We start from the raw sequence: 12,219 nt of genomic DNA, 5'->3' as shown, positions 1-12,219 counted from the left end.
GTTTTCCTATTTAGCGAGAGGAGATACTATACCAAGGACTTATTATTATAACCAGTCAAAAATATCGCGAAATTGGATGTTTTCCGGTTTAAAGCATAATTTTGTGATATAGTTTAGATCAGTAGTTTGCAGAAACTAACTAACAGAGTTAATCGTCCAAACGAGTGAGATGATTCTGTTGTATTATATCTGCATGTGGTCTGTGATTGTTAGCTAGCTAACTTGTTTTCCTTTTCTTTGTTTTTCTTAAAAAAAAAAAAGCAAGAAAGTAATGAAAAAGAGCAGAAGCCGCTTCTTTGTATTTTTATTTGTTTGTTTGTTGAGTTTGTCCTAATTTTCTTTATTAATGTCTTTAAATGTCAAATTGTGTTCTATGAATGTGTTTTAATTTATTTGTAGTTTGCCAAAATGAAGATTTTGAAGCATGTTGCAGGCATTGTCACTGATGATAAAAAGAGAAAGAAAAATAAATGAAAAAAAATATAATATATGTACCTGAATTGAAAGGAGTCTGGTATATGTAGTGATCTCAGGCTTTCACGGGGTGAAAGGTAAAACTACAAGACAATGTGTTTTCTGCACTGCATAAACATCATGCCAGGATGTGGTCAGAGCAAAACCAAACAGGAATGTGCAATAAAGGCTGTAGGCTGATTCCACCCTGGAACAATTTTGTGTTTGTCTTCCTTGCTCTCTAGGCTCTCCGCAGCCACTGAGGTTTGGAACTTGCGCTTTTGTTCCGCCCTGTGGGTTCGAGGATATCAAATCACCCGTGACGGTGAATGATAACAGCAGCTTCTCACCAGAACCCCATCGACGCAGTGTGCACTGGTCCGCATTTCCCCTCATCGAGACCATGTGCACATTTTCAGAATGTAGCTCACTTGTTGTCACAGTAATTATGATACAACTCTGTTCATTTGCATGTTTAAATTAAAAGTCTCTGACGTAACAGCTCATTGCTTTGCAGCAAAAATAACGAGCTGTTATGGGTCCCCAAGGGACACACTAGTAATTGCACAGTTAATTCTTATATTGTATTTTCAGAAAGGTTTGGAGTATTTGTCCTCTTCTTAAATGTGTCACTACCAAAACACAGTAATATATAATTTATTAAGAAGGGTTATACTGACCTAAGATTTTGCTTACATCATCCTTGTAAATGTATTGTTTTCAATTTTAATTTTAACAACATTTCAAGTGTGATTTATGATACGTTGTATTTTGAATCCAATTATTCTTTGTAAAAAGCAAAAAGTGAATGTGAATACACATTGAACCAAAAATCATAACATCTTAGTTGATAATTCAATATACTTTATTTTCGACAAAACATCCCATGTTTCAGTAGCGACAAAGTCACATTACAAAATTTTAACCCACAAACTAAAACACTACAAAACATACTGAAATACAAAAACAATTGCACAACTGTATTAAAAAGTTGTCTGTTTCTCCCAAATAAAGGATTACGTGTTCACTTTTCCACTACTGAAATAAATGACATGTTTTAGTTGTGATTGTTAGGGTACTGACAATTCTATGGGACAACACCCAAAAAACCAAAGATGTCACTATCGAAACGCCGCCAAATGTTTCGATTGACTGTTTTGGTAGTGAACATTTTAGATACTTTTGAAGCTAGCTCTAAGATGCTGATTAGCACATTGTTAGCTAGCACAGTTGTGAACAGTGGTACACATATAAAAACTAAGTGTTGTGGAAAAACTCCCAAAAAATGGGTTTAATAGAAAGATGGTGTTCTATATTCTACACACAGATTTTTTATACTTTTGAACACATTTACCTCAAAATGATGGGGCCTATCTACTCAGCATGTATAGCTACACTCTAAAAAATGTTGGGTTCAGCCCATTGGGTGATTTTATTGGGTTATTTTTAATATTTCTACCCAGGCGCTGGGTTTTTTTTTTAACCCAAGTGCTGGATTCAACTTCTTGGGTCATTTTATTGGTTATTTTTAATATTTTTCTTCCCAGTTGCGGGGTAGAATTTTTTTTTTTTTTTTTTTTTTTTTTGTAACGAAGCTGCTGGGTCATTTTTAACATTGGTTATTTTTTTCTACCCAACCACATAGTTAAGCCTGTCTCCAACGGAACAACCCAGCTGCTGACAGTGTTGCAAAGTCTACTTTTTTCCCGTGGAACTGGGCTACTTTTACACTGTTGGTGCGGGTAGATTTTGATGTCCGCGGGATGGAGTGACCCCAATAACGTCATATTTAGCCTCTGAAATGCAAATTTACCTGGGGAACACAGGCAAAAAAAGGTGTATTTTTTATCTGCCGGAACGCGTTTTTTAACAGGTGATGCTGGTCCCCCCTTGAAATGCGATTGGGCTAGTTTTGAGTAGCAATGGTGTGGGCTTTGTTGTGAAAACCTGGCAACCCTGGCTGTTGAGTTACAGTAAGAGCGCTGGCTTTTTGTGTCCTTTACAGGACCGAGTTGCACTATAAAGCGAAATAAAGGTTTGTATACATTTAATTTAATTTATAAAGTCTTTACTGTGTTGTAAATTGCATTGTTTTACCCAACAACAAAAGGACGAGAAATGCCTTTTGCCTTGCCTAAAATAAATTTATTTTATTTGTTATTTTACTGAGTTTAATCTTAAAATATGTTCTCTAATGTCAGTACTGTTTGTTTATGGGCAGGTTTTGGAGTTTTAGCTACGAGTGAAGCACGTGGCCGCGGTCTGAAGTACGCAGTTAACCGGGCGAACAGCAGCCCTTCACCGGCTCAGATATCGGCGACACACCGACATGAGAATTAGCGCTATTCCGGTAAAAAGCGATTACAGAAAACGGTTTAATACACTAAAATTAAAATTCTACTTCTGAATGTTACATTTTTTATGTCTAAATGCTTGCTAAACGAGTTTAAATGTACGTAATATTGTAAACTATGCTGTATCCACACAAATAAATTCAGTTTGTCTTGTATTTTGTCCATGTGTTCTTGCTTAAAAATAAATGTTCATCCTTTGATTTTTGCTATTGCCTCTAGTAATTCTGTGTGTTTTTATAAGTTCAGTCCTTTTTAAACCAGCAATACAATAGTTACAATAAATAGCAACAACAATAGTTGACTTAAATAAAATACCCAGCATGTTTGGTAAAAAAAACCAATTAACCCAACATGTGTTCTGTCCAATATTTACCCAGCACTGAGTTGCCAAATAACCCAAGTTGGGCTGTTTTTAACCCAGAATTTTTTAGTGTATGAAAGAAAGTGACACATAAATATTTTCTGATCATAAATGTAGGGGTGTAGTTAAAATCAGCCTCAGCCAATGGACTAAAACATGCACTGTTTTGGTAGTGACATGAAAATGGGAAACATGTTTTTTTTTTTACATTGTTTCATAATTTACAAAAAAAAAAAAAAAAAAAAATAAATTAAATTAAATTATATATATACATATATATATATATATATATATATATATATATATATATATATATATATATATATATATATATATATATATATACATATACATATTTAACATTACTTTAAAAAAAAAAAAAAAAAAAATTATTTTCTAAAAACAGCAATGGAATAAAATGCAAAAATTATTTCAATATCATTTTCATAAGCTGAAATTTAGGGGTTTGTGACAGCCACCTCCCAATTGAAAGTACCCACTAAAGGATGGTTTTATGTATATATTAAGCTTACTGATATTTGAAATATTATTGTGGAATATTATTGCAAAAGGTAATAAAAATTTGTTTTTTGATTGTGGGAAAGCAGTTTGCACCAATTCTGTAGAATGGCCCTTTTTTGGATAATATATGACCCTGCCATGTTATTGAAAATCTTAGAGATGATCCTGCCTTTAATCTGCAATAATTTCAGTTGAATTCAGGCAATTAAAGGCAAGACATATTTACCTCGCCCAAAAAAAAAAACACACACACACACACACACATATTTACGGAGGGACACAAGTCAAATTTAACAACCAAATTGTCAGACACCTGGTGGAAGAGGGTTGTTTGGATTTAATAAGTAATCTTAATATTAATCTTGGACTTAATAACCAATCACCTAGCAACTGCAACCACTCAGATCACCTTAGCAACACCCTAGAAACATAGCTGCAAGTGTTGCAGCCATGTTTCTAGGGTGTTCACCGGCCGCAGCACTCAAATTTCCCTCAGAAAATGTAAATTGAGTTAGAAAATGTAATTAGCTCCAGTCCCAGATTAGACAGAGTACAGAAGTTGCGTTCCAGATCCAGGAACAGTGTGTACAGGATGAAGGAAGGACAGCTGGCCTCGGTTGCTCTGCCCTGGGGCTCACAAGGACACTGATAAGTACGTGTGGGTAGGTCATGAGGTCCGAGCACATTTCTCACCCAAACAAAACACATTTCTCACATGAGCCAGCTTCAGTCACAGTCTGTCTGTGCTGAAAGCACCTCTAATTGATCCCAGAGCACAAAGCAGTTTTCTCAAACCTTTCTCTCCATGCAGAAAGAGACAGAGGGTTTGGTAAACCTGTATGCAAGAGAAATATATTTCAATGCTTGGATTTAATAAATAAGCAGCTTTATATATATATATATATATATATATTTTTTTTTTTTTTTTTAAAGCGTACTTCAACTACATTTCTCTCTAGCGAGGTAGTTAGCATTACTATTTATTTTTTAAATCATGTACACTACCAGTCAAAAGAGTGTCAATGCTTTTACAGAAGTCTCTTCTGCTCACCAAGTCTGCATTTATTTGATCCAAAGTACAGCAAAAAAAATAAAAATAAAAAATAAAAAAGTGAAATATTCTATTCCGATTTGCTGTTAAATAAAACATGTATTATTATTAATATTACTACTACTACTATGTTGAAAATAGCTGAGCAAGGTTTTTCAGGTTTCTTTGATGAACAGAACTGCATTTATCTGAAATAGATCAAGTTAAAATAAAATGCTAAATAAAAAAATTAATAAATTAAAAAAGATTTTTGACTCTAAGCTTTTGAATGGTATAGTGTATAATGTTACAAAAGTATTTCAGATAAAAGCTTTCTGATCTTTCTATTCATCAAAGGATCCTGAAAAAAATGTACTTCACCGTTTTAAATACTGATAATAATAATAAATATTTCTTGAAAAGCAAATCAGCATATTAGAATGATTTCTGTAGGATCATGGGACACTGGAGTAATGATGCTAAAAAATTTTTAGCTTTGATCACAGGAATAAATTACATTTTAAAATACATTAAAATAGAAAGCAGTTATTTTAAATAGTAAAAATATTTCGCATTAATGCTTTTGCTGTCTTTTCAAATAAATGCAGGCTTGGTGAGAAGAAGAGAATTCTTTAAAAAACATTAAAAAACGTTTGACTTGTAGTGTAGCTTTTTTTTTTTTATCAGCGATTCAGCGAAGCTATTTAATAGCAGAGTTGTGAACTGCTACAATGTTACATTTTATTAATAATATTTAATCAGTGAAAACTGTTTCTCAGTTACCTAGTTGGAATGACAAGCAGTAATGTCCAGTTCAGAAATGAATGACTCATTTAAGTCGGTTCTTTTCAGTGAATCATCCGAACAGGTCGAAATTAGCCGTTTAAATTGGAATCGATTGGAGCGATTCTAGCATAAATAACTCACTCAGCTGAATCGGTTGGACGGTGCTTCGAAACGGCGGAAAAATCTTGGTGTAACGTGGATGATTCTTAGCATCTTCTGACTGCAATCAAATATCCAAGTAAAAACTCACTTGTAAAATACATTAAACAGTAATATGACGAAATTGACTCTAAAATACACTTTAGAAGAGAAGCAGTGTGCATTGTTATATGTGCTAATGAGGTAAGCTGACATGAATTAGCTGTTTTATCGCCTCAGCAAACAACATACAAAACAAGGGCAATAAAACGTTTTTATACTTCTTTAGGAGGTATATATAAGAAAGTGCATCTAACTATTTGTAATATATCACACATTAAAAATGAAAAAGTAGTTCTAATGTAGTCAGCTTTTAATGTGTAGCATGTAGTATAAATGCCTACTTTATATGATCATTTTTCCGTTAGAGTGGGCGCAGCCATTTGTACATTTATTGTGTCTGGCTTCCGGTCTCATCCGCATCCAGCTATTTGTAGCTGTACAAAACAGCTTGTTTTGCTGCTTGATATTGTAAATCGGTGTGTCTTACCATATTATTTTAATGTATTATCTTAATTATGAACACGCTGTTTTGTAATCCAAACAGATTTTCAGTTTACTGCACATTGTTATTCTTCATTATTTCCCTATAGTGTATAATGAGCTGGAAGTCTCACCCACAGGCTTACTTTAGCATTAAAGAATAAGCTGGATAGAGTAGTTTGTAGCTCAGCTAGCTACATTTTTTCCCCAACACTGAGAATTCTTTTAACATCATGTCTCTGTGTTCAGGATAAACACAGATAAAAAGCCTTACTGCAAACTGCTCATCAAAGACTAAAATGGTTTACTTTGAATAAGAACAGATAATCAATACGATAGAGGACATCTGAACAATATAAGAAAGAGAACATTTCATCTGCAGCATTAAAGGCCCCCTGGTCTACTCCCAGACTGCAGTGCAGACCAGACTAGATAGTGAAATTCACTTTAAAAAGCAGTAAACAAACACTGCTGGACAGCAAACAGCAGATAGGTAGCAGACAATACAGCTCCGGCCTTATTTTCCAGCCCTCTGAAGGTTACTTCTTCAAAGAGCAGACAAAATAACAACAACAAACCCCAGTTGGCTGAGATAAAGGAGTGGGTGTATTTCCATTTGAATGCTGCTGGGTGGAGCTAATTTGGTTTGCAGTGTTGCTGCACATCTCAGAAGACAGCCGCAGTTCTGATTTCTTCCTGACCTCTGGGCCATGACGACTGCGTCACGGTCGGCGAGGCGTTATGAGCAACACGGCGTGTTTCAAATCACACTGCTCTTTAATACATATTCATATTAGGCCTTCGGAACACTCCAGAAGCTGAGCAGAAGATCTCGACAACCCCCAACGAGTAATCATTGCTCATAGCGAAGACATAAGTTCAATTATTAATGGAAAAGGCATCCATACATTTACATCTCAGAGAGATGAGTAAAAACGTAAAGCATCCAGAACGTAGTGAAGTGAGCCTATGGGAAATATGTTATTTTGCTCTTATAGTCAAAGCTTTGGACTTCAAACTAAATGAATTGAAATAAACTCAGATAACTTTATCTAGTAAAACCAATGCTGTGGGATGCAGCAGTCGTCTGCAGAGGCATTTGCAATAGCGTCCATGCAAATCTCAAATCTTAAAGAAACCATGATGAACACCAATTAAACTCTACTGACAGCTCGGCATGCTATCAATTCAGTTTTAAATGCAAAAATATGCAACATATTTTTTTATAAAGCAGTTCGAATATTATATTTATTTTAAAATGGGTCTTATTTGAGCCGTAAGTTGTTCAAATTGTCCATTTAGCAGTGGAACTGCTGTTCTAGACAAATGAACACCTGGTTTCTGGAACTTTTTAATGTAATTTCTATGGGTGGATGTAAAAGTCTGTCTCTTGTATCCTTGCATGTCTCAAGTTGCAGCGTTTACTGACTTGCTCATGACAAGAATTGAAATTGGATATGACTTTGTACAGACGAGGTTACCAAGTGATTTTTTTTTTTACACTAGTCCAGTATAAGTTTACAGTATGTGACTATACTCTAAATGTGTTTAGAATTTAGCTTGTTTATTTTGGTGCAGTACCTTGCCTCATAGTGCATTACTGTAACAAATGACAAACTGAGAGCTCATTCAGAATTATTTACAGTGGTAATTGACTCGATGTTATAGATATCAACATTCATTTTTCAAAAGTTAGACTACAACAGTAATTCAGCTTTTGAAAATGACATGTAAACACCTTTAGTCAGAGTGAAACTGTACCTTTTTGCAATTTCAGACTAACAGATTGTAGCAGTTTCTAGCATGTACAAGTTAACCGCTCTACAACTGACACTGATGAGATGATACATGATGTTTATTATTTAATCTTTCAGATATTCAGTTACACACTTTGCCATGTACACTATTGTTTAAAATAGGTCAGTGAGTTTTTTTAAAGAAATTAATACTTGTATTCAGCAAGGATGCATTAAAGGAATAGTTCACCCAAAAATTTTGTCATCATTCACTCACCCTCATGTTGTTCTAAACTTGCAACACAAAAGAAAATATTTTGAAGAATTCTGAAGATTCAAACAATATCTCACAATTCTGAGAAAAAAAGTCTAAATTGTGAGACATAAACACTGAATTGCAAGATACAAACTTGTATTTGCTAAAAAAAAATTCAGATTTGCGAGTTTGTATCTCTATATCATGCAATTGTGGCTATATAACTCGTAACTGTGAGTTTATATCATGCATTTCTGAGAAAAAAAAATAATTGTGAGTTTTTATCTCTGTATCATGCAATTCTGAGAAAAAAAATAATTGTGAGTTTTTATCTCTGCTTCATGCAATTCTGAGAAAAAAAAAATAATTGTGAGTTTTTATCTCTGTATCATGCAATTCTGACTTCTAATTCACAATTGCAAATTTATTTCTCACAATTCTGAGAAAAAAATCAAAATTGAAAATTTATATCTCAATTCTGACTTTCTAACTCGCAGTTGCAAGTTCTGAGAAAAAAAGTCAGAATTGTGAGATACAGAATTGTATTTACGAGAAAAAAAGTCAGATTTGCGAGTTTAATCTCCATATCATGCAATGGTGGCCATATAACTCACAATTGCGAGTTTATATCTCACAATTCTGAGAAAAAAGTCAGAATTGCGATTTTTATATTTATTTTATATCTTGCAGTTTTGACTTTCTAACTCACAATTGTGAGTTCATGTCATGCAGTTTTGAGAAAAGTCTGAACTGCAAGTTTATATCTCACAATTCTGACTTTCTAACTTGCAATTGCGAGTTTATATCATGCAATTCTGAGAAAAAAGTCAGAATTGCGAGATGTAAACCTGCAACTGCCAAAAAAAGTCAGAATTGTGAGACTCACAATGATCTTAAAAAAATAAATAAATAAATAAATTATTCAATGGCAGAAACAGGCTTTTTTTTTATTAAACTGACCAACAGTGACAGTGAAACCATTTGTAATTTGGCAAAAAAATATTATTTCTAATGAATGCTGTTAATTTAAACTTTCTGTTCATCAAAACAAATCCTGAAAAATATATAAATTTCCACATCAATATTAACCAGCTTTCTTGAGCAGCAAATCAGCATAATGAGTTCTGAAGGATCACGTGACGCTGAAGACTAGAGAAATGAAGCTGAAAATTCATCACAGAAATAAACTACATTTTAAAAATATATTATAACAGAAAACAGTTATTTTAAATTAAATCATATTTTACAATATCACTGTTTTTACTTCATTATTTGATCAAATAAATGCCTTGGTGAGCATAAGAGACTTTGGAACAGTAGTATACTACTAAACTGAAGCTCAAATACAAAACACGCTATAGCTATTATAAGTGCACGTGTAACAATTAAGCATTACAAACACAAGCAATGTCTTTATTTCCCCTTGTTTTTGAAACCATGTGCACAGATGAATCATTTATAAAAACACCAGGGACAAATGAAAGCAAATATTGTCCATTTTGATTGCATGTTTAATTTGTTTCTTGTCCTAAATAGTTTGACTGCAGTCTTCTTAATTATGTAAAGCAATATCTTTTGCTCTGTTGTCACCAAACAGCAGCCACATGTAAAAAAAATTGAATGTGCATTTAGTCATTGTCTTAACCTGACCTCTATCTCACACAGTATAAAGCTGTGTGGTTGTGTAAGACTGCAGAGAGGAAGAGAGATCGACAGCAGGGCAGGGATGAAGAGCGTTAATGTCACCATGCACTGCAGCGAAAGGAGAGACTGGCTGTTGATATTGGCCGTGGAGACGCGTGTCTAAACCTGCGCCCTCATCTCAGACTGCGGCTGGCGTATTATGTAAGCACATCGTCTCTCTCTCGCTCTCTCTCCTCTACCTTTTTTCCCAGTGTTCTCTCCGAGCCAACAAGCTAGCAACCTTTGAATATTTCAAGACTGTTGCATCAACGGCGGTGTAGCAGATTGTGGTGGACTATAAATGTTTTATGGCACAGTGCATGTGGGAAAAATGTATTTTTAGAGCCTTTTTGAAAAGCTCAGTTGGAAATCGTGAACATACTGTATCTATGTACATCTCTCGTCTTTTTTTTCAGCCAGGATGAGGACAGTAATAAATGAGTCGCTGTCCCGCTGCATCATGCAGGAAATCTCGCTCAAGGTGATTCCAGGATTCTTCAGTTTTCTGCTCTCCAGAAAGATTGCTGTGATTTATGAAATGCTCCAGTTTAGGTAGGAAAAGGACACAGGAAGGAGGGGGTTATAATGACATCACATAGACAGGGCTAGAACACCACGATCTAGCCATGGGTGATAACAGTTATTTTCTTTTTGATCTGCTACCAAGTACTTTCAAGACCAAGATTGATATCAGTATTAATCAGAAAGTCTTTGCAATTTATAAGGAAAAATGGGTGATTACAGGCATTTAATTTAATTTAGTTTTTAGTAAAAAAAGAAAATAAAAAGAATAAAAAATCTGTCATCATTTACTTATAATGATGTTGCTCCAAAACCTTTCTTTTGTGGCACGCAAAATATATTTATCACAATGTCCAAGCTGTTCTTTCCCATACAACGGAAAGCAATGGAGACATTCTGCTATAAAACATTCTATTTAAAATATTATCTTTTTAGGTTCACAGATTAAAGTCATACAAATTTGAAATAACATGAGGGTGAGTAAATGATGACAAAATTAATTTTCCTTTTTTTTAAATTTCATATGTAAATTATCAGACTTTTTAATGGTTTTTCATTTAGTATCTTCTACACTGTAAAAAAAAAAAAAAAAAAAAAAAAAAAAAAATTTTTTTTTTGAGTCAACTTAAAATAATTTGTTACCTGGCTTTGATTTGTTTTAAGTTCAGTCAACTCAAAAAGAGTTTAGGCAACTTGAAATGTTAAGTTTTACTAAGTGACAGCTTAGATTTTTGGATTGATTCAACTTACAATTTTAAGGCAGCCGAGTAACACACACAGCTTTTAAGTTTAACAAACTGATTTTTTAGTTTAGTCAACTCGTCAATTCAGAATTTTTTTTGGGATTGTGCACAAGCTGGGTAGTAACTGATTATATGTAACCTGGATTATATAATCAGATCCCAAAAATTAAGTACTTGATACTCTGAGTCAAACTACAGTTACTTTTTTATTGATTACATGATTACATATTATTCACACAACAGCAATAAACTAGCAGTAAACAAACAAACAAAAAAGTAGTAAATGGTTTATTTTTAATGTTATTTTAAAATGCCTTATTTTAATTTAAAATTTTTATGACTTAATTAATTATTACATTCTTGCAGTTCCTTCACAATCCCAGTTCAGAAACCCTGAAAATTTAATGTTTACTGCACTGCATGTTGTTAATAACAATGAACTGAATATTATTTTTTTATTCTTTATATTTTTATATCAGTATTTACAAGATTGTCCTATTTAAGTCAATGTGATAAACGAGTTAGGTCAAAAGTAATCTAAAAGTGATCTGAAAGTAGTCTGATTATCTAAAATGTAATTTAATGGATTACATTACTAATTAGAATTTTTGTTGCGTAATTTGGAATCAGTAATGTAATGTAATTTGGAATCAGACTACAATTTGTTAAGTAATCTACCCAGCTTTGTTTATGTGCGATGTTAATTCACAATTTTTAAATAAATTAGCTTGAAATTTTGAGAAGATCTGAATCATAGATACACTCAATTGTAAGAAAAAGTGAGAAAAATTCGCAATTACCTTTTTTATTCTGTATTTTGTAGTAAAAAAAAAAATCCGAGATGTAAACTCAGAATCCAGAGAAAAAAGTGAGAATTGTGAGATATAAACTGCAAGAATTGTGAGATATAAACTGCAAGATGTAAACGTAAAGATGTAAAAGTCAGAATTCTTAGTTTACATCTCACAACTCTGATTTTCTTCCACAAAAAGGTCTGATTTGTGAGAAGAAGAACCTATTAAAAAAATTACCTTTTTTATTATTTTATTATTATTTTTTTAAATCCTTGTGGTGGGCACAATTCTCAATATA

The sequence above is a fragment of the Labeo rohita genome, chromosome 19, assembly GCF_022985175.1.
Source record: "Labeo rohita strain BAU-BD-2019 chromosome 19, IGBB_LRoh.1.0, whole genome shotgun sequence".
Taxonomy (NCBI): Eukaryota; Metazoa; Chordata; class Actinopteri; order Cypriniformes; family Cyprinidae; genus Labeo; species Labeo rohita.
This window is presented reverse-complemented; position numbering follows the sequence as displayed.